Genomic DNA, 15,586 nt, shown 5'->3' on the forward strand with positions numbered 1-15,586 from the left:
TAATCAAGTAGAAAATGGCCTTTATGTTGTTCACAACCTTATTGAGGTATGATTGATATGCAATAAAATGCATATAATTAAAATGTATAATTGTACTCATTTGTATAAACATGGGGTTCAATATTTAGACATATAGATACATAGATATATTGGGAAGAATTTAAACAGGATTGAAGAGAAACAAAATATTTTAAGGATGTCTACATGTCTGTTTCCTCAATAATAGAAGTTATAACAGAGAATGTACCCTTCCAAAAATTAAAAGTGTTACAAAGGGATCATTTTACATATGGTTCAAATTTAATAATTTTTAGTATTATATTTACCTGTTTCTAAAACATTCTCTTTAATCAATATGGGCTAAGCATGTATAAGATATATGGTTTATTATCTTTGTATATTTCCACTATCAACCTTATGCAATATCATAACATCTGCATCAATATATGTATTTTCTAAATATTACAGGTCATCTATTTAAGTTATGTGATTTGTTATCAATATTCTTGCAGGAAATTTAAAGTTAACAGAAAAGATGAATACCTGTGGTACAAAGTATCCAAAAAGAATTGAAGTTTGTTACCAAAAGCAAACTGCTTTTATAGGTCAGGTGTATTACAATAATGAAGACATCGACCTTAGTGTAGGGAGACAAGTAATCAATCCTATTGTTGTGACAAGAGAGTCCAGAAGAAAACCAGCACAAGGATGAATAGTTTATTTATCGTTGAACTGGTAGTAAAAAAAAATGTGGATTTGTTTCAACTTAGGAGCAAAAGTCAAAAAAGAACATTTCATGACAATAAACTAAAAGGTAAAACTCTAAATCCTTTTTACTGAAGTAAGTACAGCTTTCGTTATCAAGAATGATTGAGTTAAGATGGCCGCCCTGAGGAATACAAGCAATAATGAATGCTGTGGAGGATGTGGGGAAAAGGCACACTGTTTCTGTTAGTTAGGTTGTAAATTAGCACAACCAAATGGATTTCAGGATAATGGCTCCTCAATAGACTAGAATGGAATCATCAAGCAATTCACTGACACCACTCCTCAGTATTTATCCCGAAGAACTGGAGTCACTATTGTGGCATACCCGTGTTTACAGCAGCACAATTCATAAAAGCCAAATAACGGATCAAGCCTAGGTGTTCATCAGTGAGTAAATGGAGAAAGAAAATGTGGTATCTATACACAGTGGAGTTTTAGTCAGTAGTAAAGAAGAATTAAAGTGGATGGAACTTAAGAGCATTGTGTTGAGAGAAATAAGTCAAACTCAGAAAGTCAAGGGTCATATTATTCCTCTTTTATGAAAAGCTGAAGGTGGTAAAGGAAAATAAACATGGGGGTGGGACACTCGTGAAAAATAAAGGAAGATCTATGTAGAGGAAAGGGACCGGGGAGGGAAGAAGGAAGCTAAAGGGGAAATAATGGGGATGGTATTGACCAAATTATATTTTTATATCATGTATATGTATAAATATATAACAGTGAATCCAACTATTATGTATAATTATAATGCACCAGTAAAAATGTGAAGAAATTGATTATTGAGCCCTCAAAATTCGGGAATATTGACATGATAAGCTGCCTTAAAATTGACCACCTGTGTGCAAATATTAAATGCTTTAAAACTGTTGCAAAATAAGACAGACAAAACAATAATAAATTGTCATCCACATAACTTAAAAATGTTCAAATTTCCAACTAAATATAGAACTTCTACACATTGCCAAAAGGACAAGCACCTGAATGGAAATATCTCAAACACATATTTTCCAAAATGGGAAAAGTAAGAGTCTCATATAGTATGTATAAAGACACTCCACCTCATGAAAAGAGAAGTACAAATTAACAAAGCATTATTTTACCTCTCCAGACTGTGATGATGTTAAGCACCAGAATCATCCAAAGGCAGGTAAGTTAGTTCAGACACTTAGGAAAACTAATTTCATCTTCCAAAAGGAAAACCTACAACCTGTATCCCGTAAATGCATCCCAAGAATAAAACTATCTTACATTTCAACAGGAGAAGTAATGACAGAAAGGATTCCTGATTTTTACTGTCACCCCACATCATGTAAAAATAGGACTGAAAACCAATGAGTATCTGCTAAACCCAACAACAGGATGGACTCTCAGCCAAGATGCAGACATCAGTCATGACCTTGAATGTTTATGAGGGACAACAAGAAAATTATGTAGTAAATTGTATGGTCACTTATAGAGGGGTGATGACTATTTATTAGAGTTTTAAAAATAATACTTTGAGAAAATATGTACCATCAGAAACTGCCTGCATTAATCCAATTTCTGTCTTTCTCTTTCTCTTATAAAATATTATGTTATTACAATTCATGCCTACACAGAAAATAAGGAATGAGATCATGCTTAGCAAAAATCCTCTTTCAACACGAGTAGCATTCCCCCTCTGACCATGTATGTGCATATCAACAAGTGAGGGGAAGATGAGATGGAGATATCAAATGGTGTTATCAATTTATAATGCAGTTGTCCCCTGCATGACTCCAAAGTGAGTTATAGCATCAGTAGACCAAGGGAAGGACACTGGTTTTCTACATCTGTCACAATAATCCCTCCAGGCTCAATATCTGCATCCTCTGTAACCAGCTTGGGACTCAGGAGAACAAGTCTTTGGAAGAGGCCACCTTGTGTAAGTCTCAGGGTAGCTTTAATCCCTAAAATAGCACATTCCCCCTTCTGAAGACTTGTAATGAATGACATTCTCTTTCTTGACCCAGGTGTTAGAACTGGGGGTTCTTTTTCTTTGAGAATCGATTGTGTTTCACAAAGCCTCCATATCACAAAACCATCTCAAGTTACTGAGATAAATCTAATGACATGAATTTTACAAGTAATGAAACTTAGCAGGGAAGATGCCAATCTGATCACAGGGGATATATTTCTTCAGGGAAATTCTCGGTAATTAACTGAATATAAAAGATCGGTTCATTTCCTTCATAGTAGGTCAACCAGCAAAATGAAATATGTGTGGCCCTAACCTGCAGTTAGGTTGAAGGTAGTCTCCATCTATGACCTTGACCTTGTGTTCATCTTTCTCTGTTTTGTTCACCTTCTAGAACTCTCCTTCCTGGAGACAAATCCACAAAATTCCAAAATAGCATTCCCCAAATCCAGCTTGGCTTCACGGAGTCCAAGCAATGAGGTACAGTTTGGAGGTTGATATCATTTGTTAAAACATCACAGGACTGATCAAAAAGCAAATACAAGCTTAAAATGCAAGTAGAAATGCAATACACGGTCCCCCTCTCACAATCACATGATCAGGGAGAATCTGGTGTACAAACAATCAAAGCATTGCTTACGGTTTGCCGGACTGTTCCCCCCTGCAGCTCACCTGTTTGTAAGAGCACATCAATGCAAAGTTTGCTAAAACTAGAAGCATTCCTTCAGGCTCTGCTCCTGTGAACTCAGAGAAAAGAAATTGTCTGAAGAATTGCATGGAATATCAGAGAACTGGACAAGAAGTCATAACAGGCTTCAAAAGAAGTTAAACAGCATCTGGTCATTAGGTTTTCCTGTCACGTAAAAGTACGCAGAGATGGAAGTACTCGGCATTCTGCCTCATCAAAAATCCTCTAACTGGACTGACTCTAGAAACATAGGAACTAAGCAAATTTCACATCACAGCTGAGAAGCTGTCCTGCCAATGAGTTTCCTCAAGGCCTCCTTCATGGCCCTGCTCCTCAGGCTGTAGATAAATGGGTTCAGCATCTGAGGGACCATGGTGTACATCACTGAGGCCACTGCAGTCTTTCTTGGGGAGTCAGTCACTGCAGAGCTCATGTACACCCCCAAACTTGTTCCATAGTATAAGCAAAGTACTGACAGGTGAGACCCACAGGTGGAAAAGGCTTTATACTACCCTTGTGATGAGGGCATTCTCAAGACAGAGGACACTATGTGAGAATAAGAGAAAATGATTCCGGAGAGAGGAGCACCACCAAATATGTCAACTGAGATCTATATCAGTATGTTATTGATGACGATTTCAGAACAGGCCAGCTTGATGACCTGAGCAAGTTCACAGAAGAAGTGGGGGATCTCCAAGTCTGTGCAGAAGGACAGCTGCAGCAACAGCAGCATGTGCAGCAGAGAATCCACAGTGCTGGTAGACAGAGAAACTAACTCCATCAGAACACAGAGGCAGGGTTTCCTGAAGACTGCATACCTCAGGGGGTGACAAATGGCCACATAGCGGTCATAGAACATCACTGCAAGGAGAGAATTTTCCAGGACTGTAAAGAGTATGACAAAGCAGACCTGAGAGAGGCAGCCTGTGTAGGTGATGCTCTGATCCTGTGTTTGGATATTTACCAGCATCTTAGGAATTATGCATGTGCTTAAGAAGACATCATTAAAGGACAGGCTGCAGAGGAAAAAGTACATGGTGGTGTGGAGGTAGGGGTCAGAGCTGACAGCCAGGGTGATGAGCAGGTTCCCCAGGATGGTGACCAGGTACATGGACAGGAACAGACTGAAGATGAGGGACCTCAGTGCTAGGTCATCTGTCAGTCCCAATAGAAGACATTCTGAAACAGCTGTTTCACTTCTGGGTTTCATGTTGTGAATAAATCTGATAAAAAATTGTGGGGTGAAAGAGTCAAAAGTATATAGACAGCACCAGTGGCATTTGGGAGGACTATGAATGTGAACTCTTTGTCCTCACTGCAGAATCACTGCTTATCCTATTTGGCGACAAGGACAGCATTGTTTTAATTAGCCCAAATGTATGACTTTGATATATGCTGAATTTTGAGAACCAATGCATTAAAAACAAACAAAAAAAAACTCATGGTTCCTAGTCATGTATTTTTCTGAGTGATATCTGAAGTATCATCATTATCCTGTGCAATTTTAACGCTTTCTCCCTTAACAAGGCCTCTAGTTTTTCCCTCTGCCTTAAATACATGTCCATCTTTACTCATGAAATTAGTCACAGTGGGGAGATGGAATTAATCCATTTGTACCTAAGAAAGGACAGGAAAACATTTTAAGTTCGTAGAACTACAAGTACAGTGGTCCTTGTCTCCTTTAGCAATTAATTCTAGGAGAAGGTGAGGAAATCTATTTATAAAATCCTCTGTCTTATCCTAAGAGTGTTCTTCCCTTAATTTGATGAATGGTACACCTTTTCATTTTTAAATAGCTAAATGAGAGAACAAGTATAATGCACAGACATCTAAAATACAATGGTTTCCAGGTATTCAGAAGAATCTTATAAGGAGGCTGATGCTTCTAAAACAATCATGGTCCAACTAGAAGCATCCTGTAGAGCAGTGGTCTCTGACCCAGGGGGCACAGAAGAAACTGTGAAGGACTTACCTACCACTTGGTGGGATCCTGCTCTCACACTCTCTGAATTTGATCCAGACTCCAGCACAGCTCTGTGGATGGACACATCACCCTCTCTAGGACCAGCCTGGGTGTTCTATTTGTCCAGTGGAAACTGCATGGGGGATGTTTTCATCAGCTTCATTGTGGTCATCATTTTGCAGGTTGTACATACATCCAGCCCTCACCTTGTACACCTTGAGGATATACAGAGCTTAGTCCATCCAAATAAGTCATCCTCAGGGAGAAAAAGTATGATATGTTTTCTCTCATATGTGGAAACTAGAGGGAAAAGTGGGGAAAGGGAGATAAATGCCATGAAAGTTGAACAGTGAGCATTAGTGTTTAGAGAAGGACTGGGAGGAAGAAGAAGAGGAAGTTGTGGGAGGTATAGGGAGTGAAATTGATCAAACTCAATTTTTACACATGTGCCACTGTGGTACAATGAAACCACCATCGGTTTCTCTAATGAATCCAGGGCTCCTCTTACATATTGCATTATGTATTTCATTTATGCAGTAATGATTTCAGGAAGTCTTATTCCATTTCATATGAGGAACTGTATTCCATAAGTGAGCACCGATAATTTGCTAATAAATATTAGATAAGATATTGCATCAGTCAGCTTTCTATGGCTTAACCAATACCTCAGATAAATCAGTCCAAAAGAGGAAAGTTTTATTTTGACTCATTTCAGAGGTTTTACTTTATCATCATTTCTCCTGTTGCTTTGGACTGGGATCATGCAGAAAATCATGGAGGGAAGGTGAGGCAGAGGAGGCCACAGGAAAACATAAAAACTAGAGAGGAGGGGGCTTCCCACTACCCTTCAGATGCACAGTCCCCAGTGATCTAACTACCTTCTGCTACATCCCACCGCTGAAAGGTCCTAACGCCTCCCAAGAGTTCCACAGTGTGAAGACTAAACCTTTAACACATTTGCTTTGGTTGGACTGATATCCAAACTATCACATGGTTGAAAGGCAAACACTCAGGGTGTTTCTTCTTGACCATCACTGAATATTTGTGAACTGTACATTTTCTACCCTACATTTTACAAACATTTCAATATATTTTCGTTGATCATTGGTGATGGTGAAAAACATCAACAGGCTCTCTCTCCAAGCTTATGGTTTTATGAATACCATTTTCTTCTCTCTTTTAGCCATCTTAAATAATTTATTTTATTTGTTTTTTAATTTTTAAATTTTATTTGTTCTAATTAGTTGTGCATGACAGTAGAATGCATTTATACATTTTGATAGATCATACAAAAATGTTTCATTACACTTTTCTTCATAGTAGGGGATTGTGAGGTGAAATTATGGTTCTGCATTTCTTTTTTGACTCTCAGGTGTTTGTCTGTCTTTTTAAATTGCTGAACATAGCAGTAGGAGTCATTGTGACTTATTTGACATGCATAGAACATGTGATCAATTTCATCTCCCAGTACCTGCCCTGCCACTTCCCTTTACCCTCCCCTGATCCTCCTTCACTACTCTTCTGGTTTCCCTTCTATTTTCATGAAGTTGTTTTTAGCTTTTTTCTTGCCAGTTTCCACCTGTGGAGGAAAACGCATGACCCTTGACTTTCTGTGTCTGGTTCATTTCACCTCACAAAGAGCTCCTTATATTTCCTTGCAAATGACATAATTTCATTCTTCTTTATGGCTGATTAAATTCCCTTCTGTGTGTGTGTGTGTGTGTGTGTGTGTGTGTGTGTGTGTATTGCATTTTATTTATCCATTTTATCCTTCATTTTAAATTTTATTTACTTATTTTTATCTTCAGTGCATTATAGTTATACATTATGATGGGGTTCATTGTGACATTATCATAAGTGTGTGTTACATTGTTTTCTCATCTTAATCCCCAATACCACTGCCTTACCTGCCTTACTCCCTCATCCCTTCTCTGATGCCCTTCTTCTACTCTATTGATCTTCCTTCTGTTTATTTATTTATTATTTATTTTTTTCTTTTTTGTAATTTTATTGTAAACAAATGGGATACATGTTGTTTCTCTGTTTGTTTATTTATTTTTAATTGATGCATTATATTTATATATAAATTTGGAAGGCATGGGGTATATTCATACATTCACCTGGGATAACTTGGTCAACTTCATTCTCTGGTTCTTGTTTCCCCAATTCTCCTCTACTGATCCCCTTTTTATTTTTGTGAGATCCTCCTTTTTATTCCTTTTTTCTCTTCAGTTTCCACATGTGAGAGAAAGCTTTTGACCCTTGACTTTCTGAGTCTGACTTACTTCACTTATCATATGATCTCCTGTTCCATCCGTATATCAGCAATTCTGTTCTTTTTTTAACATGCAATTCCTTTATTACATTTTCCATCCATAATATATAAAATGGAAGAACTAGTACATGGTCAGAACAATAAAATTTTGGGATCCAAATTGACACATTAGTTTTGGCCAAAAGTAGGTTTGATTCCTACTCCTTTGTAGAAAGTAATAGAATAGTGACTATTCTTCGTTATGACTGAGTAGAACTCCATTGTGTGTATATACCACCTTTTCTTTATCCATTCATCTATAATGGTTCTATAACTTGGCTATTTTGCTGCAATAAACATTGGTAAGCAGGTATCAGCATAGTATACTGATTTTAATTATTTTGGATGATACTGAGGAATGGGATAGCTGAATCACGTGGTGTCATGTCTATTCTCTTGAAGAATTCCCATACTGCTTCCAAAATGGTTGTACTAACCATTTTGAGCCCCTTAAAAATATATTAATATACCCTTTCCCCATATCATCACCAGCATTTGCTTATTATTATTTGTATTCTCGATTGTTGCCAATCTGACAGGTGTGACATGAAATGAAATCTCAATATAGATTTGATTATCATTTTCCTGATTGTTAGAGATTTTGAACATTTTTTCATGAATTTGTTGGCTATTTGTGTTTCTTTCGTTTGCCTATTTACTCATTAGGTTAATTTTTTTAGTTTTTTTTTTTTTTTAGTTCTTTATATACTCTACATGTTAATCCCCTGTCAGAGAAGAAGCTGGAAAAGACCTCTATTTCTGTAGGCTCTCTCTTTGCATTATTAATCATTTCCTAGACTGTGAAGAAGCTTTTTAATTTGATGGCATCGAGCCTATTGATTCTTGGTTTTATTTCTTGAACTTTAGGTATCTTGTTAAGGAAGTTGGTGCCTGCATCTACATGATGGAGTGTTGACCCTGTGAGAAATTGCTTTGTAATATAAAAACTCAGTTTCAAATTTCTGGAAGTTCAAATTTATACACAAGATCCTAACAAAAACAATATAAATAACTTGCAGAAAAATCAGTAGAGAAGAGGGAGGGGAGCAGAGGGAAAGGAGGGGGAGGGGGACATATTGGGAACCGAATTAAAGTAAATTATATTCTATGTGTGATTAGGTCAAATTGTATCATAATGTTATATATAACTGGAAAGAATCAATAAAAAAAATTTCAGGGAATTACATTGGAATTTGCCTTTATTAAAAAGTTGGATTGTAATGGTCTATTTACTGCATTATCACTCATGTTTATCTCTTGCATTTATTATCTATATTAATATATACAAGTTATATTTATAAACACATGCATATGTTAATATGTATGAATACACACCCCATACTCTTAATGATAACTATCCATATTACTTTATATAATTATAGAAACTATCTTCTATATTTTATTTTTGAGAAGAAAGGCAATAGTTTTCCTGAGGTTGTGTTAGCTGGGGCTACAGGAATGGCTGAGGAAGGAGGACTAGGATCCACACAGAAGGAAGGCATGTCCAAGTGTGGAAGGTCCTTGCAATGGACCTGGGCAGAAGGTGAATGGAAGTGAGGGACACAGCCCTGGTAGCTCACAATGTGGGATCAGCCATCACCACACTGGGAAAAGTCAGGAATTGCTCAAACAAATACCAACTAGTGAGGGCCTCATATTCAGCAAGGGACTCCCTTGCTAAGCAGTTAGTGCTAATGAAATGTTTAAAGTTCCTGAAGGGTGACAGCTGTTGAGGTATCAGTCATTCTTTGCCTGAGGCCTATTTGTTGTCAAGGTATATGTGCTGGGTGTATTGTCCTCTCCCACTGCAACAACTGCCTGGACACCAACTCTGGGAGACTCTGCGTTTGTCCTCCTAAGAGTTGCTCTAGGACACAGCTACAAATATTGCTACTTTTTCAGGTTTTAAATTCCCCATATATTTATCTTTCCTTTTATTCCTCTATTTTGAAAGAAAATGTGCAACCTGTCACCTTAATTCATAGAGATTGAATCTTCAAGAAATTACTGAAAACAATGTCTCACCAAAACAGTAAGCATGAGTCCTAAAAAGTAGGGAGCCCAGAGTGTGGATCTTATTCAGATGCTACCCCTTGGTGGATAGGACCTTTGTGACCAGAATACTGGAGACCTTGAGAGCTGACTGTTCCTGTGTGTCTCTATTCAGGTGGAAGTGTCCAGTGACACTTCAGTTTTCTTAAACTAGGACTTCTCAGAGATCACCTAAAAAGGTGGTATAAGTTCACCAGTGAAGTCTGACATCCTTATTGTAAAAGTATATGAACTTGCCCTGAAAATAAGAGGAAGTGATCTCTAGCCCCCTCAGTCTGCTCTAACTGAAGTCTCTTCTCACTTTGTAGCAAAACTCCTCAAAGGAGATCTCTCTACTCAGCATCCCTCCCTAATTGCTGAGGCTGGCTTTGAACTCAAGAACCATCCTTGCAAGCAATCTTTCTGTAATCCCTCTGGGATTACAGTTGTGTGCCTCTGTGCCTGGTTCAAATAATGGATCTTTAAAATTTTAAGTTCATGTAGGAACAGGAAACAAGTGATAAAACAAGTTGATAAAGATAGAGAAATATTGATGTCCTTAAATATAGAAAGAAGGTTTAAAATGGGCACTGACATGGAACTCCATCTCTGTATCATAGAAGAAGGTTGAGATCCAACCAGATTTACTAATTGTATGGACACATCTGCCTACTACTACTTTTTGCTGGGTTTGTACTTGAATTAATCATCTTAAACTGAAGAACCTGAATCTCAGTTCACAGTTTCCTTATGTGAAGGAAAGTGAACTGTGATGACATTGGCAATCTTTAAGGAAGTAGATTAGAATCTGCTAGTACCCATCACCAGATGAATGCATCGAGATATGTGGGACATACAGACAATGGAGTTTCACTCAGCCATAAAGAAGAATGAAATCATGGCATTTGCTGGTACACGGATAGAACTGAGAGTGAAATAGGCCAGACTCAGAAAGAATTTCTCTCATGTGGTGAAGCTAGACCAAAATAAAGACAAAGGCAGGGGAATCCCTGCAAATAAAAGAGAGATCAGAGGTAAGATATGCAGATGGAAGGAGGAGGGAGGAGAAAAAGGAGGAACTGCAGAATGAAATTGACCAAATTATACTATGTACACATACAAATATATCACAGTGAATTTCACTTTATGTGTAGCTATCAAGCACAAATTAAAACATAAAAAACTATAAATAAATAGAAGGAAATATCAGTAGAATAGAGGATGTAGAACAGGAGGAGAGAGGAGGGAAGGAAAGAAGTTCTGGGGACTTAAAAAGAGCAAATTATAAGCCAGGCATGTATGATTGTGTTAATATGAACCCCCATGTTATTTATAACTGACTATAATGCACTAATAAAAACATAACAAAGGTCTCCGAAAAAAAAAAATAAGTCTCAGGTGTCATCAATGACAATTAGAGAAACCTCTATTTTTATTTTAAAGACTCTAAGCTCTATTTGTAGTCATGTTATTTATACCCCACATATGAAGTCTATTTCACACCTAAAAGCAAATCATGATGTCAAGATTCTTGATATCTTGAGTAGATAGTGACACTTGTTTAAAGCTAAAGCAGAACTTTGCAATTTATTGGAAAATGCTATGTGCTGTGTTCTCAAGGCGGAGGAGAGTAGAAATGGTGGAGAGAATTGGGTGATCTGCACCTGGCTTCTGGGATCAGGGGACCTGCCAGCCTGTAAGCCTGTCTTCTGTTTTCTTTGATCTTAAGGTTTATGCACCCCAGGGATCAGCAGGGCAGTAAAATTGCTAGTCTAACAAGGAGCTTTGGATATTGATCCCCAGGGGTACAGAAAATGCATAGAGTCAGCTTGTGGCTACCCCACCGCACAGCCCTGTCCCAGTGGAGAAGCAACACAGGAGCCTCCTCCTAGAGATGTGATCCTTCTTGACCAGGACCTGCTGACTTAATCTGTCTGCACTTCCTGAGCATGCATCGTCCTTCACCAATACACAGATGAGGCACTGAGCATCCTTCCTCTTGAAGTCGACCAGGTAACATGCAGTCCCTTAGTTAATGCACTGGAAGTAATTTTTGGTGAGATTCGTATATGTAATTCACATATTATTTAATTCAGTTTAGTTGTTATGTGCTTCATCACATAACCATGGCAAAAGAATATTGTAATGACTGATGATTCTTCACTCAATTTTCTACAAGACCAGCACTCACAGAGGGGAGTTCCTCACATAAATGCATCCCTGATAAGTGCATTTATCATATAGGTTATATTCTCTTTCTTTTTCCCTCATCTGTCCCTACGCTTTGCTTTTTTCTGAGGAATGTGAGGTGCCAGGTATAAATATACATGACAGAAAAAAATAACCCAGTAAGAAATGTCTGTATAAGGGTCCCACATAGTGTAAACTATGCTGATGTCTTTTGTTCCATTCATTTCTCATCATCCTCCAATTTTTCAGCTTATTGAAGCATAATTAATTAAAAAACATATTTCAGATACACGGTGTGAGGATCCCATATACTCATGTATTGCAAAATGATCACCACAGTCCAGGTAATGAGCATGACCATGATGCAGTTCCCATTGTCCATGTAGAACATAGAGGCTTCTTGGACAGTTGGAGATTTTTACCCATTCACAAAGCATGTTCTGGAGCATGGATTAGAAAGTTTCCATGCCCAATATTACTTCTAGTTGTATTTGCTGTAATTGACAACCCTGTTTCACCCTATAGAGAGACAACTGGTCTACAGGGACCCTCCTGGTAGCAACCTAATTATATGTATTCATAAATATGTAATAATTCTGTGTTATGCGGTCTCTGTTTTCTGAAGAGCAGAGAATCATTTTTATTTCCACCTGTTTTCTTAAGAGTTTTTGCACTACAGTCTTTCTCTCATTTAGTTGCTCTATTTTAAAAATTCTATGTTCCTATTACCATAAGAGAAGAATCCACTTGGGCTGAGACAAAATCTCATGGATGGAGTTGCCCAGCTCCTGTTAGAATAATGTTAAAGGAGATGACTTGCATTTCCATAGGTCAGTCTTCCAAGCTCCAAGTATAGAGGCAAGATTTCAGGTGGACACATGGAACAATGCCACCCACTAATTTCTTGGGGAGAAGTCAAAAAACCTTGAAGGCCAGGGAATGTCTTTAGGCTTTGCTCGCAAAGAAAATACTAAAATTACAAAACTAAATTAGGAGACCAGAGTGATTATTCAGGAATGCTTGTTGTGTTATCCAGAATCATTAGCAGAGCTTGGTCAAGATTCAGCTCCTCAGTGAGACATTCTGAGTTTGTCCCAGTCATTGCGAGCACTTGCTGGGACTTGTAGATGGGAATGATGGAGTAGCTAATGCATCTACAATTTGGCAAGATCTTAAAGTGATTTTGAAAGACTCCAAACTTTGTGAACCATGGTTCAAGCAGACGGTTAATAAGGTCATTGTTATCTCTTTGTTCATTCGAAGAAATAGCAAAATTCTGTTTGAAAAGCCTTATCCTATTAATTATTCTCAGCACTTAGCACAACTCATGGGAAAGAACTGGTACTCAGTGGAGAGCAGTTGCTATGAAGAGAGTGAAGGGAAAAGGAAGGCTCAGCTAAAAAACTGTATGAGGAAGGAGAAGAAGTAACTATTTGAACAGTCATTTGAGCTCAAGATACAGATGATGAAGTGTTTGTTTTTGCTGAACTGGTTCTCAAAGCTCAATATACATCAAAACCATCTGGAGGATTTGTTGAAGCATAGACTGCTAGTCTGCATGCCCAGAATTTATCATCAGTAACTTTGGAGTGGGAACAAGAATTTACATTTTTAACACCTTTTTAACTGATATTGCCACTGCCTTCCATTCTTGTTATCATATTTCAACTGTATCTTATCCATTAGCTTATTCAACAACATGAAAGCTAGAAACATGTCCCTTTTCTCGGAATTCCTTCTCCTGGGACTGACAGATGACCTAGCACTGCAGCCCCTCATCTTCAGCCTGTTCCTGTCCATGTACCTGGTCACCATCCTGGGAACCTGCTCATCTTCTTTGTTGTCAGCTCTGACTCCCACCTCCACACCCCCATGTACTTCTTCCTCTCCAACCTTTCCTTGGCTGACATCTGTATAAGAACAACCACCATCCCCCAAATGTTGGTGAACATCCACAGAAAGAGAAAGGCCATTAGTTACACAGGCTGCCTCAGTCAGGTCTGCTTTGTCTTGATTTTTGCTGGATTGGAAAACTTTCTTCTCACAGCAATGGCTTATGACCGTTATGCAGCCATCTGCCATCCCCTTAGGTACACAGCCATCATGAATCCCTGCCTGTGTGTTCTGCTGGTTCTCTTCTCCTTCTCCATCAGTACTGTGGATGCCCTGCTGCACAGTCTGATGGTGTTAAGGTTGTCCTTCTGCTCAGACCTGGAGATCCCCCACTTCTTCTGTGAACTTGATCAGGTCATCAAGCTGGCCTGTTCTGATACCCTCATCAATAACATCCTGATATATATTACAGCTGGAATATTTGCTGGTGTTCCTCTCTTTGGGATCATTTTCTCTTATATCCACATTGTGTCCTCTGTCTTGCAAATGCCCTCATCAGGAGGAATGTATAAGGCCTTTTCCACCTGTGGGTCTCACCTGTCTGTAGTCTCCTTGTTCTATGGAACAATTTTGGGGTGTACATAAGCTCTGCAGTGACTGACTCACACAGAAATGCTGCAGTGGCTTCAGTGTTGTACTCTGTGATCCCTCAGATGCTGAACCCCTTTATCTACAGCCTGAGGAACAGGGACATGAAGGAGGCCTTGAGGAAGCTCATGGGTAGGATCCCTTCTCTTCTATGATGTATCATTTGTTTTTCACTTGGGTTTGTAGAGTAAACTACACTTACCAGATTCATGGTGAGCCAGAATACCTGATCCTTCTATCACTACATATTTGTAAAATGCCTTAATAGGGTGGGAATATGACTCAGTGTTGGAGAACTTGCCAAGCTTGCATGAGACCCTTGGATGGATCCTAGCAATGAAATAATTGAAACAAAATTAATGTGATGACTAAATAACATGATGGCTACCTGCATTTAATTTGGCTTGTATCTCACCTCCTCCTTTTGTCCAGCTCTGCAGTAATTGACATAAGACTTCAATTCTCTAAACATAATTTCTTTCGTCTGTTACCACATAATCTAACCCCATAGCAGAGACTCTGTTTTAGCAATTTGTCAGTGGTAATCTCAAAGAAGGCACGTTAGAGAAGGTAAAGAACACAAAGAAAGTATTTAAACAGAGTTGTGGTTGTATTTAGACCAAACTTTTACCAGATCATGTGAGTAGAGCCAAATTCTAGACTTACTGATACTGAAAGGCAAAGGAGTGGGTGCTCATGTCCTATGAAGTAAACACTGAGACCAGTCGCTGCCAGTCAGTCTTTCCCACGTAGTAAAACCATCCACTAGACTCAGTTTTGATATCTGTAAAATTGATGCAATAGATGACATCGCAGGTTTGACATGATGGTGACATTTCACAAACTCATCAATGAAAGTATTTATGACACAAATGTTTTTCCATTCGACCTTGTTAAAGGTCAAACTTAGTGGAAGAATTCCACATCTTGTTAGTCTCAGCCTTATGCTTCAAACATTAATCATGCCATTTAACAGTTATTCATTTACAGCCAGTGCTCTGTATTTGTTTATTTGTGTGATGAGCTAAAAAATAAAAAAGGTTTTGTGATGGTGATGATGTCTGGTAATTATTTATCTTCTATTACAATAAATACGTGTTAGCATTCTCCATGTGCTCTGAAGGAATTAACAAGATTTCCATACTTTGGGTATGATTATTGGATGTAACAGAGTAGGTTTTCACTTTGGGGTACTTCCAATGAGTTCTTCTAAAT

At 38.2% G+C, this 15,586-nt stretch overlaps 1 pseudogene; it reads left to right on the plus strand.

The window, feature by feature from the left end:
- The first annotated feature begins 13,589 nt into the window (after window positions 1-13,589).
- LOC124975342 (olfactory receptor 7G2-like) lies at window positions 13,590-14,562 on the plus strand (annotated as a pseudogene).
- The last annotated feature ends 1,024 nt before the right edge of the window (window positions 14,563-15,586 follow it).

This window comes from Sciurus carolinensis, unplaced genomic scaffold (assembly GCF_902686445.1).
Source record: "Sciurus carolinensis unplaced genomic scaffold, mSciCar1.2, whole genome shotgun sequence".
NCBI lineage: Eukaryota > Metazoa > Chordata > Mammalia > Rodentia > Sciuridae > Sciurus > Sciurus carolinensis.